Here is an 18,989-nt window from a genome sequence, read left to right as displayed (position 1 = left end):
CGGAGGCGGCGGCGGGGGCAGGTCCCGCGCGGCGCGGGCTGCTGGGGCGGCCGCAGAGCCAACTTTGCCGAACGCTCGGTTACTTGGGGAAGTGGAAACAAGACACCTGGGGCCCGGCTGCTTAACCCTTGGAGTTGTGACTCAGATTTCCCGAGCCACCAAAATGCACAGGCGTTCTTTGCTGCCTGAGATGCAGGCAAACTCTGGGTTTATCCTCACGCCGTATCCTGTGCAAAATCTGCCCACATCTGTGACAACGCCGCGTGGCTGGCCTTGTAAGGGCTGCAGGCTGGTTTGTTTGGAGAAGGGGACTGTGACCGCAGAAGAAGCATTTTTGCAGCATAAATAACACGACTTTCATTTTTCTCATTTCCCCTGTTGGTGTGGAAGACCCACATGTAGCATCGTCTCCCCAAATTATAATGGAGTCATTCCACGGAAAATACCTGTACTAACCTGTGACGTCACAACCCCCGGCCTTTCGGATGAGCTATTGATTGAGCATAATTATTTTAACATAAGGGCGAGGTCACGATAAGCCAGACTCCTTTGCCCATAGCATCCCATCGACTTCTCCTTTGGTATTTATGGTGCTGCTGCAGACCTTCCAACACTAAAGTCACTAATTGAGCAGGGAGGTGGCCATGCTTTGTCAGCCTGATAATCTGTAAAGTGCTTTGAGCAGTGCCTGGAACACAGTGCTCCATGAGTGTCACCTAGTCTTATTTTTAATTTTTGTTATCAGTCCATGTGTCTTTCTGTTTGGAAAACAGTTATTTTGTTTTTCAAATCCCAGCTCTTTTCAAGTCATGGTCTATTTTAAGTCTGTGGCTTATTTTTAGATCAGAATTGAGGTTGGGTGGTTGTTTAGCTTATGACTGACAATCTGCTCAGTATATTCTTATGCACAATGTATAGCAGATCTGTAAGGACAAGAGAACACAGTCCTGAGCAGTCATATCCCAGTACATTTCATACTAAAGAGACTTAATTATCCTTCAGGGCCTAAATGTCTAAGGAGAAACCTAGACATTAGGGGAAATGTGGGCTCTGGACCCCATTCTGAACCATCCTCGTTGTTTAGGTTGACAATAATACTTGCGATTCCTACTTGAAATTCCACCATGGTGACACAACATTTAGGTGACTCCCACTGGGTCCACAGGTGGTGAAACAGAAACAGGCGTGTTGTATATACATCAACCAGATCCTATAATTCTTGTGCTTTAAAATCATTAGAGCAGCGCAATTAGCTAACGTAAGAAAAATTAAAACTACTTACTTGGCCATGTAACCAAATGATTATGTTTGCTGCCTGGATATTTTTAAAAAGAGATTGTCAGAGGTTTACTTTTATTTTGAATTTCCTCCTCCACCCACTTTTAACTTTCAAATGATACCTCTTTCATTCCTAAACAGTTTACTTGGCTAATCAAAGGCATGGCTAATTCTTGGGGCCCTGCGGTACCAAAGCTGCTGTAGGCACAGTGTGGCAGTAGGTGGTGCTGTGGATAATGCTGGTGGACAAGGTGCATTTGTGTTCCTGTAGAGCTGGAGGGGTTAATTTAGTGATCCCACTGCTTGCCCTCTCCCCAAAATAATGCTCTCACCACACGGATACTGTCTAACAATCTTTTTAAGGAATAAACACTCTTAAAAGTCTCTCTCTTTTGTATTTCTACCTTTTTTAGACTTATTTCCTTGGGCAGATTTTTCTTTCTGGAAACCATAGTGTTCAGGTGTTAAGACAAACATTGCTTGAAAATCTTATTTAATCGGCTGTACTCTTTACTCTTAATTTTTCATGATAGAATAAGTTTGACCATTCTGGGACTCGGGGGTCTCCAACTAAGCTGGACTTTTTTTTTTTTTTTTCAGTACTTTTAAGAGAGAGAAACAAATGCTGAGAAACCCAGTTGCATCAGGACTCTTAAGAAAATACCTTCTCACTTATTCTGATTTTTGCCATTTTTCTGACTCCCAGTATGATGCAATGAGCATTGATATTCAGGATGAAGACTCTGAAGCTCTGCAAAGCCATGACTCATCCAAGAAAAATATATTCATTCTATTTCGTACAGTACCAAGGGTAGGGCATGAATAAGAAGACTTAGAACAAGGGCTTTCTGGACTGTAATCCGAGTTATCTCTGTGGGCTGGCTCAGGGACTGGCCTCGTCCTGGGTAGTTGACAGTGCATCCTCTTTATTCCAACACAGGATAGCTGTCCTTATCTTCTTTCTTCGGGTGACATGAAGTGACTGGCTGAGTCACGTAACTAATAAGTAGCAAAGCTGCGATTTTTAAGCTGGGGTGGGGGTGTGCCTCTGGAGCCCATGGATCTTTCCACTGCACTGTGTGGAATAACCTCTGCATATTCAAGAGGTGCTCACTAGGTTCTTTTGGGATTTGTTATAAAAAAAAAAAAACCCTCTTCTTTGTAACTTAGTGACATGTTTTGAATTGCCTGGGTAGCATCTGGAGTCTAAAACAGGAGAAATTAAGCCAATTTTAATGTTCAGATGTTACCTCCTCAGATTTCACACTACTTATTAAAGATTGCTTGTTTTAGAAGGAGGTAGGTGAAGGATGGCAGGTTTAACTTCTTGGAAATATGTAATGGCCAGTGCAAATGGTTTAGATTATGAAGTGATGTTGGGTCTGTTTTTGGCTTTCTTGCTCAGGTCATCTGATAAAAGTCCTAGACTCCCCAAACCTCCATTGACTTTCCTTCCCTTGTGTTATAGGAACTATATTCCTTTTAATCACTTAAATGCATCAAATAATTAAATATGTTATGATTAATAAAACATTAGACCAAACCCTCCTTTCGATGTATTCATTTTTTAAAAATTTTACACTTTAACCAGAGCATAATTTATTTTTTAATGGTCATTTTTTTTTGTTGAAAGTATTATAAAAATACAAAAAAGTAGTATTAGAGAATTGTTCAGAAATGAACACAAATTTTGTCCAAAATGTTCACCAAAGAAGCTAAGGGTAGCTTTGATTCTACAGTTTGAAAGGGTAAGTTACGGGATCGTTCACATGGAAGATTTGGGAGAGAAAGTAGTAAGAAATAACAGTTTTTCATCGTTTGTGGATGTCATCACCCACACAATAAACTACAGATAATGAAGGTATGGGCAATGCTTCAAAATGTTTGCAGAATACATTTTCTTCCTGTTTTTAAGATTAGGTTTGTTTCTAGATGATCTCTTGTGATACAAAATTAATGACCTTAAATCATGCATATTCCTATTATGACACATTAGGTTTTCCTCCTTTTTGTGAGAAGGGAGTGTGTGTGATGTTTATGTTTTTAACATTTTGAGTCTCATAAGGAGAGTCACATAAGAAGATAACATCCAAAGACATGAATAGTTTGGTTTGTTTTTGTTTTGAAACTTTAGTATTTAGTAGATGAAGCAAGTGATTTCTTCTTTCCAGTGTGTTTGGTGATAAAAATAGTGAACATGCGGATGATTAAACAATTTTAAACTGGGAACTAGAGCTAAAGCTGGGATTTTAAAATTGTAAACACTGTAGAGGGAAGTTCAAAGGTGAACACTAAGCAAAAGGAAACAATATGTCATTTGGCAGACAGGTTTCTAGAAGAATTATAAGAATTCTGTGGTATGTTTTATACTTCAGAGCAAGATCAATGGGTTTTGAAATTGTCCAGTTCCAGATAAAGCTTTTAAGGATACAATTTAGAAGCATATGGGAAATTTTTGAATGGTTATGTTGTAAAGCAAAGCATTTGCTCCTCAGAAACCCCACTGGAAGTTTGTTTCTTTTTTAAAATTTTTGTCTTTTTGAGGAGGAATCACAAATACACTTCAAAATAATCATTGCCAGCAATTTTTTTGGTTTCATTAGCTGGAAGTTAATGAAAGAAAGTAACTATGAGAAAGAATGTAGTTTAGCAATTTCTTCTATTTTGGTTATTGTGTTAAATGGATATTTGTAGAGGATTCATTGTGTACCTAGGTCCTGGGGATAAGCAGTGCTCAAGAAAGACAAGGTTCTTGACCCTTTGAGGCTTTATGGTATCAAGGAAGAAAAAGGTAATAAAATAAATAAATGTAAAGCTAGTTCTTTTTTAAGATTTATTAATTAAAAAAAAAAGATTTATTTATTTTAGAGAGAGAGTGGGTGCACTTGAGAGAAGGGAGGGGCATAGGGCAAGCGAGAGCTAGAATCCTCAAGCAGACTCCACAGTGAGCACAGAGCTTGACAGGGGGCCAATCCCACAACCTAAAGATCATGATCTGAGCTGAAATCAAGAGACAGACACCTAACCAACTGAGCCACCCAGGTGCCCCGTGAAAAGCTAGTTTCAAGCATTTAGTAACTGCAGTCAGGAATGAGGGTGGCATTCCCAGCTGCGTTGGGTGGTCTAGGAGGGCTCCGTAGAGGATGTTTGAGCTGAGACTTAAGAGAAAAGAAAAGAAGGGAAAGGGAAGGAAAGGAAAGGAAAAGGGGCAACCTCCACAAGGCCTTTGGGCACAGAGGGCAGCTTGTGCAAAGGTCCTGAGGCAGGCTGAACCTGGCCTTTGTGAAGAACAGGAGAGAGCATCAGAGATACCAGGTCAGCAGGGCCTTGTAGTGGAGGATTGCTGTTATTCTAAAGTAGTGGGAGCTGTTGGAGGGTCTGACACAAGGAGAGCCAGGCTCTAGTGTGCAGATTTGGCAGCTCACATGGCCTGCCTTATGGAGAATGGATTGTCAGACAAGAGTGGAAATGGGGAGGCAGTTAGGAAGCTGTCATGGTGACCAGCCAGTTGGACAGGAAGGAAAGAAAGGAAATGGGAGAGAACCCGCTGTTTCCACAATTTTGAATTTCTCCTAAACCACTATTGATCTTAAGGTGCATCATTCTTGTATGTCACTTCAGAAAGAAAACATAGGCCAGTTAAGCTGCAACATACCTGGTTTCAGGTACTATAGTGGGGAAAATAGATGTGTCTGAGAATTGGTGAAATACATACAGTATATTCTGGATCTCAAGCTGAGAGGGCTTGCCTGTTCATATTTTATTTTTATTTGTGTATCAGTGATACAAGTGGAATCCTGTTATTTGGAAGGATCTGGGGGTCATATGTAATGGAATCCCCTACCTCAAGGATTGGGAGCTGGTGTAAACAATTGCAATCCGTGTAAGTAGTCTTTCTGAGACTTTAAAAATGTGTAGAGAAGGCATTCACGGGTTCTGTTGCCCCAGATGCAGTACAGACCATTGGTGTCAGAGATCAAGGAGACCTAGACAGCCCAGATTTGTCAGATTCAAGGGGAATCATAGACACTGTGTGTGCATTCAGAGTGGATGACAGAACCCTTAGGGATTACAGGCTTTATTTCTGTGACACCAGGAGCAGGGCAGGGGGAGGGCTCCATCAGGGCCATGAGGACTCCAGGTCACACACTAGGCCATTACCGAGAGACGGATAGAACGTTTTCTGGCTGAGTCTGTGTGGGTGCAAAGATTGGCACTGTGTGAACTTGAGTGAGTTACGGAGGCTTCTGGAGCTTCCATTTCATCCTGTAAAATGGGGATAACCTTTGCGTAGTACCTACTTCATAGGATTGCTGAGAGGGTTCAGCAAGATGGTGTTTGCAAAATGCAGAGCACCCTGCCAAGGCTAGTTGCTGTTATGAGGTAACTGCGTCACGGATTTCAGGGGCATCTGTCTTGAATGCTGTCCTCATACGGGTCATGGGACGAAAGTCACTGTTTCAGAGACTCACCCTGACCACAGGAGCCAAGGTAGCCCCTTCTCCAGCTACCCTCTTTCCTGTCATCCTGCTTTATTTTCTTCACAGCTCCACTGTCAAACTAGAACAGTGTTATTGGTTTACATGTTGAAAGCACCTTCTCCAGGTTGAAAGGGATGTTGTCACGTAAGAGGCCAAGTCCAGATTGCTACAACCGTGCCAGGCACCTTGCAGGCCTTCCTACGTACTTACCGAATGGAGCCCAAGGGTGACCTGCTAGTTATGAGGTCCTTGCCTGTGGCACCTTAAAAGCACAGCAGAAAGGGCCAGAACTCAAGCAAAGTTGTGCTCTCACCTTTGCTTTGGTGCTGTGAGATGGCTGGCTTTCCAGTGAGGTGGATGGATGTACCTGAGGTCCAGCGGGCAGGTTTCAGGCAGCCCTCTGGAGCCCATTTTGGGGACAGAGAGAGGCGAAGGAGGGATTTACATATTGAGAAACAAGGATTTTTCTGGGGGTGGGACATGCTAGTTGTTTGAGCCTGGCCTTTCAGAGAGTGTCACTTGCTTCATCATCAAGCCAAATATCACCCAGGGCCTACTCTGGCAACTAGCCCTTCTGTAAAAACCACAAGGGGGAACATGGTAGAGAAGTGTACCCCCTGTAAAAAGCAGCCCTGGCCGTGCCAGAAGCTGGACCTGAAATTGGGGCCGCAGTGGACAGCCTGATGGACCTGCCAGGTCAGCAGTCTGGACTGCGGACTATCTCCCCTGCCCCTGAGCTGGATTATGTTCCTTGTGATGCCACATCTCATGATAATGGCTTTGGTTGGGGGCGTTTTGATGCTATCTGTATTTTGTAAAACGCAATCATACTCATTTCAGAAATAAGAATATTTTATATTCTCGTCCAGGCTTTTTAGCTTTCAACAGTGCTTGCTGGTGTTTGGGTGAAGTTAGTGAATACCGTGTAAGGACTTCTTTTCTTTTTATTTTTTTCCCCTTTTATTTATTTTTTGGGTAAGGACTTCTTTTCAAATCCCTGTGCAGACACACTCCACGATCATAGGTATATGCTCGTATTTATTCACACACACATGCACACTATTCGTCTGCTTTCTTTCCCTGGCTACTGTGGGGCCATTGCTCTCACGGTTGGTCAGAAATAGACAGAAACAGAACTCAGAAGTGTTGAGAAACACCAGTGAATCCGACAGCACTTCCTGACTCTGTGGTTAGAGCAAGGAGAAATGGGAGGCTCATTGTGCTCTTGACTATGAATTGGGGATTTAAAAAAATCCTTTTAATCTATCCCTGGCCTGTGCTCATTCAAATGATCATTAATTGGAATGTTGTGATTTTTAAGAATCAGATGTTGTTCTTCCCAATAAATTTTGTTCTTGTTCAGTGACCATGAGAGAAGGGGAATCTTTGTGTTGGTGCTGAATATGACTGGTCATGGATGTTCTTAGCTTCGGGCTCTGTTCTAACCTGCAGCATGAATCGGGTGTGTCACCATATAAACCTTTTTATAATGTTTTGGTCAAAGTGGCCACCATCTTCGAGGGGATGAGACGGCGGCTATCTAGCAACTCAGTTATTAAATTTAACGAAAAAATTTTTTTTCTAATTCCTGTTAGCGAATTTATAGTTACAGCTCTTGTACGGGGAGAGTATTACAATCCTATAAATCTACATTTTCTGGAAAGTTGAAATAAGGTTCTATCGGTATCGTTTGGAAATTGGTTTTAAGTGAATTTTCCCCAGAAGTGGTGGGAGTCCCATGCATCTCATGTAAGTTTTACATGCACATGCAGGTGTGTGTGTGTCTGTGTGTGTGTGTGTGTGTGTAAACGTCTAGTTTACAAAATGAACTTTGCAGTGGCCACATTTCCCAGTTAGAAGTGGCTCTGCCCTCTCCCCAGGGTCACATGTTCCAGCTCATGTGGCCTACTTTGCTTATCTGATTTCTCCTTCAGGTACTTTTTCCTTTCAGAATGCACCAGCACAGGACCAGACTGCTTTAGTTGTTAATCCCCATTGCTATTTCCACATGCCTTTTCCAGAGTCATTTCAGTGTGAGGCATTCAGCTGTTGAAAAGCTCTGTCTGCCCTTCGGACCTTTCCCAAAAGGTGTTTAGATACTGTGAGTTAATGATAAAGAGACTGCATCACCAGGACCTTTTGATTCAGGATACTAAGACATAATCAAACAGCTTTATACATTTTGTGTCTGAAATACTTAAATATCCTCATTTTAATGTAGACTTTTTATTTTAGCAGATAGTATTCATTGGTCGTAGATACCTCGTGTTAGGGTTCTCCAGAGAAACAGAACCAGTAGAGCTCTGTCTCTGTCTCCATCTTTTTTTAAAAGAGATTTGTTATAAGGAAGTGGCTGGTGAGGTTATGGGGGCTGAGAAGTCCCAGATCCATCATCTGGGGGCAAAGCATCCGACTCTTGATTTCAGCTCGAGTCTTGATCTCTGGGCCACGGGATCGAGACCCAGGGGAGCCCATGGTGTAAGTTGCAGAGTAAGGGGAGGGGAAGATGAATGTCTCCGCTCATGGAATCAGGCAGAGATCAGATCTTCCCTTCTACCTTTTTATTGTATTCAGGCCTTCGACAGACCACCCACATAGTGGGGGAGGGTGATCTGCTTTACTCCATCTGCCCATTTGAACATCAGTCTCATCCAGAAACATTCTTGCAGGCACATACTTGCTCAACTAAGTATCTGGGCATTTTGTGTCCCAGTCAAGTTGATGCGTAGACCTCTCTAGTCCTAGAGTGCCACGTTACTGCCTGTTGTAGGGGAATGGAGGTGACCTTGGTGGCGCTTCTCACCTTGTCCATCCTCTGAAGGGCTGTTGCCCTTGTTGAAAATGTCAGGGTGCCTTGTGAATGGGGTCACGTGCACCTCACTGGTGCCTACTTGATGTGGAGGGTGCGGCATCGATGAAGCAAATATTCATCTTTTTTTCTTTTTAGAGAAGAAGAAAGCTTTGTCCCTTTTTCTTTTTTCTCTCAGTTTTCGGCCTCTCTACCCCCTCTTGGCATAGAAAGTTATATAAAAGGAATATGATGCCAGCAGGTGTTTTTTTTTCCCTTGCATTTTGATACATAAAGAACCTAAACTCCTGTAAGCAGCTTCCTTCCACCAATAGAAGGATAAATTCCTCAAACCTAAAATAGCAAACATACTGTCAAGCAAGCCCGCTTTTGTCTGTGCTCATAGATTTTTAATCGATTCGTTGATGCTTTGTGGTCTAATGAAATGACATTGCAAGGATCATGGAAAGCTTGCATTTGGAGACGGGTGAATTCTTCCCCTTGCAACTGAACCTTCCTTTCCCTGCCCCTACTCTACTGTCTCCAAAATTAGCTGAGGTATTGGTCTATCACAGTGCTTACCTGCTCCAAGCCTGGACCCCACGTTCAAAATAAAGTCTTATTAACATACCCTTCCAGTTCTTCCCAGTGTGGCTTCCGTGCCTCTCTGGCTCCTTCCCGTGGGCGTCACCCTGTATTACACCTGCTGTTTGCTCTGTCCCGAGTGGCGGCTCACCTCGCTCTGCTTCGTGCAATCCCAGTCACCCAAAAGGCTTCTAGTTCTAGCATGCATCCTCTCTAATTATTTTTCTTGAGCATATGTGGTCTAAATAAAAAAGAGCAGAAGAGGGGGCAAAGCATCCGACTCTTGATTTCAGCTCGAGTCTTGATCTCTGGGCCATGGGATCGAGCCCTGCCTCAGCATAGAGGCTGCTTGTTTCTCCCTCTGTACCTCCCTTTCTCTCTCTTTCTTTCAAATAAACAAACAAACAAATAAATAAATGAAATCTTAAAAAAAAGAGTAGGAGAAACAAACATGTCTTTTATGATGTTTGAATAATTTGGATGCCAGGGCATGAAAGCATGTCTCTGCCTTATGACTACTGTATGACTTGACAGAGAGCATAAATCATATTCAAACCAGCAGCTTCTTGTGAATATCTGCTTCAATCTTAAGCCACTCTGCTACGTGAGTAGTTTGTGTCTCAAGATTGAGGAGACACAAGGAGTTTGAAGGAGTTTGCAGCTGGGACCAAGCCATCCCTCTTGATAATCCCCTGAGAGAGCGTGGAGAAGACGAGAGGTGCCAGAAACTAGTCAAATGCCCTGATTTTTCAGAAAGGGACAAGATCCTAGACCTGCACTGTCCAGTATGGTGGCCCCTGAGCACTGTCTGTGTGGCCAGCCTGAATTGAGGTATCCTGTAGGTGTAGAGTACCAGATTTTGCAGATTTAGTTTGAAAATAGAATGTAAAAGAACTCATTAATATTCTTTGGATATTTTGGATCGATTGGGTTGAATAAAATATATTATCAAAAATAATTTCATCTTTCTCTTTTTAAGTTTTAATATACTGATTTGAAATAACGTATGGTTCACCTTTGTGGCTTGCATTGTATTTCCATGGGAGGATGCTCTTCTAGATTCTACAATTCAGTTATTTTACTCCCTATCCTTGGCAGCCTTCTAAAACGGTGTTAAGCAGATGGTTGTGTACTTGTAGAAAAGAAAGTAGTAATAACTAAAATCAAGAATAGTGTCAGTATGAACAAATCATGCCAAGCTAACCTCATTTTGTTTGCATAAGGTTACTAGCCAGAATATCAGAACAATTCTGTATATTTCTCTTTGGATTTCTGTGAAACATTTGGAACATCTCTTATAAACTCAAGAACAATTTCGAGTATATAGAGTTGTGGTGATTGCGTTGCTGTGTCCATAGCTGGTTGAACTTGGTTCTCAGAGTATCTTGTATTGATTGTTGTGATTGTTGTGTCAGGAACAGGCTGGGGACGCTCTCAAGCTTCCCATAGAGCTTGTTCCATTTTAGTAATGTGAGGGAATGTAAATTAAGTTCATTTATGAAAAACATCTCAAAGGGGGATCTGGTGATGTTTCTGGGCCACAAGTTTGACCAGGTTTCGATGGTCTGAAAGGTATTCCACACCAGCCATGTTCTGCCGAATGGTCTGTAGCTCATTTGTTGATCACATTTATTGGATTCGTATGTGCTCACGCACTACTACTTTGGGTGCTGAGCAGAAAGATTAATAATGCATTGTCCCTACCTTCCAAGTTTCATAACGATTGGTATGTAGGCTGCCTGGCGATGTAGAGAATATCACCTCACCTCTGCTGCCACAAAGGATGGCTTAGTATTAACTGGTCTGAAACTAAAATCATTATCTTTAAATGGTTCATATCTAACAACTTAATGCATAGCAAATTAATACATGAGACGGTTTTTTTTCCTAATTGGTTTTATTTGTATTTTTCAGCTTTATTGAAGTATAATTGACAGCTAAAAATTGTGTATGTTTAAGATAGTGTGTTTTGGTGTATGTATGCATTGTGAAATAGTGACCACAGTTAAATTATCAACACACCTACTACCTTACAAAGAGTGTGTGTGTAGGGGGGGGGGGTTGGGGAGAACATTTAAGATCTGACGCTCTTAGCAAATTTCAAAGAGAATAGGGTATTATTAACTATTAACTATAGTCATCATGTTGTACATGAAGTCTCCAGAACTTACTAGTCTTATAACTAGAAGTTTATTTTATTTAAGTTTGTTTTCTCTCTCTTTTGCTCTCTTTTTAAAAATTTGTTCTCCTTGGCCAATATCTCCCCATTTCTCCCACCCCCTACTTCCTGACAATGACCATTGCTTCTGTTTGACTTTTTTAGTTTCTACATGTAATACATATGTGAGATTTTTTTTTCTGTAGCTGTGGTAGAAAGCTTGGTAATATCCACTTTGAACCATTTCTAGAACAAAATCACCTTGATAATATACTTTTGGGGGTTTATTGAACCTATGACCTAGAGTGAGTCCTTCAAACTATTACTTCTCAGAGAACGTTTGGCTTTGCCCACTAGGTACCTATTTGGCTGCATCCGTTCAGAAGCAGATAGTTCTACATTCTGGTCAGGCTTTTGGAACTTTTTTTGAAAATTACAAATTTACTGAGCTCTTAACAATCTAAGAGGCCTATTTATTGTGGATGATTCTTTCAAGAGTCTACAGAGCCCATTCACTGCTTTGATTTTGTCAAGTTTGATCTTCCAAGTAGAAGGCTCTAGGCAACACTCAGGTGGCAATGAGTTATCTTAGACCCTTCCAGAGTTATCTTCCTGACTGAGTAGCCCTCTTACCCACTCTACTCTTTGATTTGGTTGAAAGAAATTCCAGAGGTGGCCACATGATATCGCCTGTATTTTGGTGGAGATGTCAGTAAGTATCTCTTGTGTTGTTATCATCCAGTGTGCTCTTCTACACTTTACACACTTAAAAATTTGTCAGAAATATGCAAGGCAAAGAATTAGATTATAAATAATAAACTTGAAGCAGAATTGAAGCTCAACTGTAGCAACTTAGTAGGAAATTATGACTAGTCTCTTTCCTATCTTGAGCTGTTTCTGGGTTTAATTTTCTCTAGGTCCTGAAACTTTATGTTTTCCTCTGATTTTATTTTATATATTTTTTCTTCAAGGTATCTCGCATCTTTTTGGGAAAGAAGGCAGGGTTAAAAGTAAAACCAGAGGCTTTCTTAATATAATTTTTGGTCTGTGAATTGGTTGTTTAGACTTTTTATATTGGGAAGGCATGAATTATATATTTGACCTTGTTGAAACTTTAATACTAAATATTTGAATCAGTGGTGGTCAGCTTTTTAATTATTTATTTTTTGTAGTTGGGAAAATATTTAGAGGTCATTTTCTTTTCTATCTCATATCACAAGTTCTGTTGAGCACTGTGGCAGAAGCATTCTTACAATTTAATGATCTCTTGTGCAAAAACATCTCAAAGGGGGATCTGGTGATGTTTCTGGGCCACAAACAGTGCGTTCCCCGCCGGGGGCTGTTGGTGGTGGCAGTGTGAGGCAGGCATACCTTTGGGTTCCTATGAGGGAAAGTGATATGAAGTTAGATTTCAACTTAATGAAGGTGACCTAGACCAGAATGGGCTGCCATATAAAATGGACTCTATTGTTGGGATTGGAGTAGGGGTTCGGAGGAGGCTGGACAGTTGCCTTTCCATCCCCTATGCTGAGACCAAGACTGTTTTTATCCTGACACATATCAGCTTGACCACAACACTGATGGCTGTCACCATTTCTAACAGTATCATTTTGACTTCTCATTTTGGGTTTATTTCATCATGCCTTGGAAGCTGAGTCTGCTCCACAGTAGACTTTTAACAGAATCTTATTCAGGGCACTCTCTCCAGGGGCACAGTGTTGGAGAATAAGGTCATGTTTCTCTTTAACACCGAAATAAACTGATAAATACTTGTAAGCAGAGTAGGAGAGGAGTCAGATGGCTAGCCTTCAGTTTGGGGGCATTTGTTACCATGCTGGAAAGGAGACTGGGACTTGTGCTTCCCGGGAACGGGGATTTTCTGTGCATCAAGGTCCTGGCATCTACATGTGCAGAGTTATGCTTTTGCCTTCCGTTCTCTCTGGCTTGGCAAACACCCAAGCAAAATGGGAACTATGGGGGCTGACTTGGCAAAACAGATTCAGTTCTTCCTCGAAGGGCCCTTCTAGATTGCCTGCTCCAGTGGTCCACACTGTCTACTGGATAAGAGCATCTGGGATTCTGCTGTGCCAGGCAGGGGCGTGGGGGGTGAGGGGCTTCCCTGAACAGGAATTTGGGGGCACTGTGGAGGTTACCTGTGACCCTGCTGTACAGATGGCTTTGGGAACCTTGGATCTGGGTCAGTGGTTCACACACTGTAGCCCAGCAATGACCTGGATGCAAATTGCCTGTCTGTTCCCAGAGTTCCTGATTAACAGGTCCAAGGAGGACATGAGAATTTGCATTTCTGACAGGTTCCCTGTTGATGTGGAACTGCTGATATGGGTGAAGTCCTCATTTAGGGGTGCATGGTGCTAAATTGAGAACCCCCAGCTGCAGTAAACTTTGCAGGAGCCTGGGAAGGAGGGAAGGAGGGAGGGTAATTGAAAATGGATGTCTTGCAGGAAAATGCTGGGGAGGGCAGAAAGGGTTACAGACATTCTCCCAGAGAAGATCTGCCTTGTGTGATAGGCTTTAACTTCTCATCCAGAATCTGAAACAAAGTCCGTAACTTTTAATAAGCCAGGTGCATGCTTTTCCCTAACCATTTTGCATTTTTTTTTTTTTATAGTCTGTGTGGCTATTCATTTTAAAGTATCAGTTAAGATTTGCTTTCTGGAGTACCATTTATTAAACATTTTTAGACATTTGGAAGCAAGACTATGATGAAACTATGTTTTATTTAAAAATTTAATGGAAATCTGTTTTGGAACATGTTCAGCTTTCATAAAATATTTTTAAATGTAGTCATTCTAAGATGTTTTTGTTAACATCAAAACTTTGGGGCCATGAAAATGTACTTACTAAGTAAATGTACTAAGTTTTTTAAACTTAGGTTTAAAAAACGCTTTTATGAAATGATATCTTTTTGGGAGTTTCTGGGTTTTTTTTTGTTGTTGTTTTTAAGCTGAGGAATTTGATGTTCTTTGAGAGAGCTAGCCCCCTCCCTTTTTTTTGTCTTAGAGTATGTAACATTTATATTCTTGGAACAATTTTTCTTATTTTGACAAAATTAATGTAGATATTATTAAATTGATTAAATTTGGAGGAATAAATATAGCAAAGGTGATTTCTAAATTTAGTCTTAGGTCTTTAAGTAAAAATGTCTTCAGTGAACTGAAACCTGTTTTTAAAACGTTACGGGGGCTTACAGTAATATCTAATGAAATGTGTATTCTATAATAAGTCCTATTTGGAAACAAATTTAACTCAAAGAATATTGAACTATTTCTTCTTATATCATTCCACTCATTCTTTTTTTGTGGTTTAATTATATAGTCGACCCACTTAATCTGAATACTTCACAAAACCGAAACTAGGGTATCTTTTAAACAATTTTAGAATCTGAGAAATCTGATGTCTCTTTGGTGAAGGTGGCCAGAGGGAACTAGAACATGTATTCTCTATGGCTCTTTGATGATTTTTTTTTTTTATCTATGAAATAGATACTTTTAGATAAGTGATTATACTGAGCCAAAAGGAAGCTAGGAGTTGAAGTAAAATCTGTATTATCTCTGTTACATAAGAAGTGACCCTAAAACCTAGTGGCTCAAAAAAACGATAAGCGTCCCATCCTGACATTTCAGTGGGGATTCGGGGTGTCTCAGGAGGCTGCAATCAAGGTATTGTTGGGGCTGTGGTGACCTGGAGGCTGGACGGGACCTGGAGCAGCTGCATCCAGGGGGGCTCAGCGAGGTGGCTGGTGGGTTGAGGCTGGCCGTTGGTTGGGGAGTAGAGCTCAGTTCCTCCCCACCTAGGGCCTTTAGTACTGCTGTTTGAACTGTTTCGGTTATAGGTCCAATTCTTGGCCCCGGAAAGCACCAGAGAATGATTTTTCACAATGTCTAAGGCTGTGCTCCTTACCTAACTCCATACATTCATCAAGTTTTTTTCTGAGATGCTTCTTTGCTCTGGCAAGTGCTCTGGGCAGATACCTGCCATTTTTTTTTTTTTTTGCCTCCAGATACCCCCCAAAATGGTGTGGTGATCAGAATGTGCTAGCCTAAAAGGTAGGAAGGGAATAGGCCAAGGAGGTCTCCTTGAGGAAGGTCAGATATGAGCTGAGTCACATCCACCTACCCAAGGAAATGTAGGTGTTAGCCAGGGGTGGGCTAGGGGTGGGTGTTGGGGGAGAAATTAAAGAGGGAGATTCTAGCCAGATGGGACGGACCCAGTCAAGGGACTGAGGCATGAAACAGCACGGCCAGTCTAGGATGCTCCATGCAATTTTGTTTTGCAGTATAAGGTGAAATATTTGAATGGGGGAGATTCGAGGAGTAGAGAAACCTAGTGTGGCAGGTAGTGGCGTTTGGATTTCTGCCTGTAAGTCTGTGCTTTTGAACCATGCAGCTTGGGCACGTGGTCACCTGGCCTCTCAGGCATAGTTTTTCATTCATTCCTTCAACAAAGAATTTGAGCACTGATTAGATTTAAGGCATTATACTGCTTTTCTTACTCCTAAAAGGTGGAGATGTCTTCATTTTATAGATGAGAGAGGAGTCAAGGAGGAGTAATTGACTTGCCATGGTTATGTGGCTGGTGATGTAGGGCTGAGCATCTTTGCATCTGTTTGAAAACCTGAAGGTTTTTGGTAAGAATTGCCAAAGACACATATTTAAAATAAAGATTTCAGGGCCCCACCTTAGACCTTTTTATTTTTAGGGGAGGATCCCCAGGTGATGCTCACTATTGGTGAAGTCCAGAATGTAGCTTTTTTGCTTTAGGCTTGAACTTTGAATAGCGTGGGTTGGGAAATTGAGGGAGAGGAGATGCAATCTCTTTTTTGTATGGGATGAGGGGCATGAAGACCAAGAGGTGATTTCTCTCTAAGAGAAATTACAGTGGACATTAAAGAAATATCTTCTGCTAAGAGATTTCCAAAGTCTCTCAAAAATAAATTGTGAAGGAAGACATCCATCATCTTCCTTATCTTGGAAAATCAGCGTTTGATTTTTAATAGTTGATTTTATTGGTATTTGGTATTTGGTTTGATTTAATATTTCACTTGAGTTAGTAGCTGAAAGGTGCTAATGAGGTATTTATTAATACTTGTAGTGGAACCAAAAGTTGAGAAATATGTGAATATAAGAGCCTATATCAGTATTAATGTTCTGTGGTTTCCTAGGACTTAAAGAAAACCAAAAAAGAGTGGAATTCCTAAGAATTTCTTAAAAAGGATACTTTCATGTTCCTTTGTATTTTATAATGTACTGTTCTAAACATTTCACATGTTTTGGATCATTTTGTTATCAAACCCCAAAAAACTAGGCTTCTATTTCCATTTCACATGGCTATAGAATTTGAAGTTTATTAGAAAATGTATAGGGATACCTGGGTGCCTCAGTTGGTTAAGCATCTGCCTTCAGCTTAGGTCATGATCTTGGGGTCCAGAGATTGAGCCCCACATGAAACTCCCTGCTTAACTGCTCTCCGTCTCCCTCTGCCACTCCTCACCACCCGCCTTTGTCCATTCTTCCTTTCCCTCTCTCTCAAATAAATAAATAATATCCTTAAAAAACAAACAGAAGAACATATATGCAGGTAATCTTCAACTATGATTGTGGATTTTTCTGTTTCTTTAGTTTGGTACATTTTTGTTTCATTTAGTTTGAGATTCTGTAGTTAGGTGCATACATTTAGAACTCTTAATGTCTTTGTGCTGAATTGACTCTTTTATCATTATCTAATATACCTCCTTATCTTTAGGGACAGTCCTTACCTTGGAGTCTACTTTATCTGATGGTAATGTAACCACACCAGGTTTTTATGACTGGTGTATGTATACACACACATACACACATACACCATGGTATATATATATATATATATATATATATATATATATGCATATATTATACATATATATATGTGTGTGTGTGTATATATAAATAAAATCTGTTTTTAACCTATCTAGGCTTTATACTTAAAGTGTGTTTTTTATAAATGGCATATAGTTATGCATTGCTTTTTATCCAGTCTTGAACGTTATCCCCTCTTCATTGAGGGTTTTGTCCATTTATATTTATTGTAATTATTGATACTACATAAATTGATAATTTTAAGTCTGCTCTCTTATTATTTGTATTGTACTTATTTGCTGTATTAGTCTGCCTAATTTTGGATTACTCAAGTAGTTTTTGGTATTTTACTTAATCTCCTTGGCTTTTTAGCCACGGTTTGGTTTTAATTTTTAATGGTTGTTTTAGGGATTCATCTATGTTAAATTCATATTACAACTTTGAATTTAATCTAAAAATCTTAGAACTGTACATTTCCATGTACTCTCCTCTCTTCTGTTGTGCTGTTGTCATATATTTTACTTCTACATAAGTTATAAACTCCGTAATATAATAGTATATTTTACTTTACAGCTAATTATCATTTTAAAAAACTTTAAAATATTTATCCACACTTTTACCATGTCTTTGTTTATTCCTTCTTGTAAATCTGATTTTTTCTGTTTGGTATTATTTCCATCAACCTGAAGAACTTCCACTATAATTTACTGTAATGTGGATCTGCTAGTGACAAATTTTCTCAGCTTTCATTTAGCTGAAAACATCTTTAACGTTGATTTCATTTTTTGAGGAGTATTTTGCTAAGCACAGGATTGTAGTTTGACAGTTTTTTATTTTTTCCTTTTAGCACTTTAGGTAGGTTGTTCCATTCTGGCTTCTATTGCTTCTAATGAGAAGTTGGCCATTATTATTATCTTTGTTCCCCTGTACGTAATGTCTTTTTTCCTCCTCTTGCTTTTTAATTTTTTTCTTTTTATTGTTTGTTTTTAGAAATTAGGCCATGATATGCCTAGGTGTGATTTTGCTTGTATTTTTCTGTTTGGGATTCATTGAACATCTTGGGTTAATGGTTTGATGTTTTTCAAAATTTGATATATTTCAGTCACATTCCTTGAAATATTTTAAATCCCATTGTTCTCTGTTTTTTAAATTATTCATATTTTGGATAATTTGCTGTTATTTCTCAGGTCACTGCTACTTAGTTCATTTTTTTTTCCTGTTCTTTTTCTCTGTTTATTTTGGAAAATGTAAGATTTACTGACTTGTTTTTTGTGATGTCCAATTAGCAGGTCTATCCAATAAACTTTTTTTTTTTCCAGATTTTTACTTTTTAAATTAAGTTTTCATTTTAATTTCAATATAATTAATATACCATGTTATATTAGTTTCTGGTGTAAAGTATAGTGATTCAGCAATTCTATACCTTCTTCAGTACTTATCATGAAAAGTGTGCTCTTTAATCCCTATCACTTATCCCCCCACCCCTCTGGCAACCATCACTTTGTTCTCAAGAGTCTAGTTTTATTGATTTCTCTCTCTCTTTTTTTCTTTGCTCATCTGTTTTGTTTTTTAAATTCCACATATGAGTAAAGTCACAAGGTATCTGTCCTTCTCTGACTGGCTTATTTCACTTAGCTTTATATTCTCTAGCTCCATCTATGTTGTTGCAAATGACAAGACTTCATTTTTATGACTAAATAATATACCATTGTGTGTGTGTGTATTCTTTATCCATTCATCTATCAGTGAACACTTAGGCTGTTTACATAGTTTAGGTATTGAATATCATGCTACTATAAACACAGGGCTGCATGTATCCCTTTGAGTTAGTGTTTTTCTACTTT

General features: G+C 40.0%; 1 protein-coding gene across 6 annotated transcripts in view; it reads left to right on the top strand.

Moving 5' to 3' along the window:
* The window catches only part of FAM110B (family with sequence similarity 110 member B), a 224,527-nt gene that overhangs the window by 81,301 nt on the left and 124,237 nt on the right, over positions 1–18,989 (top strand). The window lies entirely within an intron of this gene.

This window comes from Canis aureus, chromosome 28 (assembly GCF_053574225.1).
Source record: "Canis aureus isolate CA01 chromosome 28, VMU_Caureus_v.1.0, whole genome shotgun sequence".
NCBI lineage: Eukaryota > Metazoa > Chordata > Mammalia > Carnivora > Canidae > Canis > Canis aureus.
This window is presented reverse-complemented; position numbering and strand designations above follow the sequence as displayed.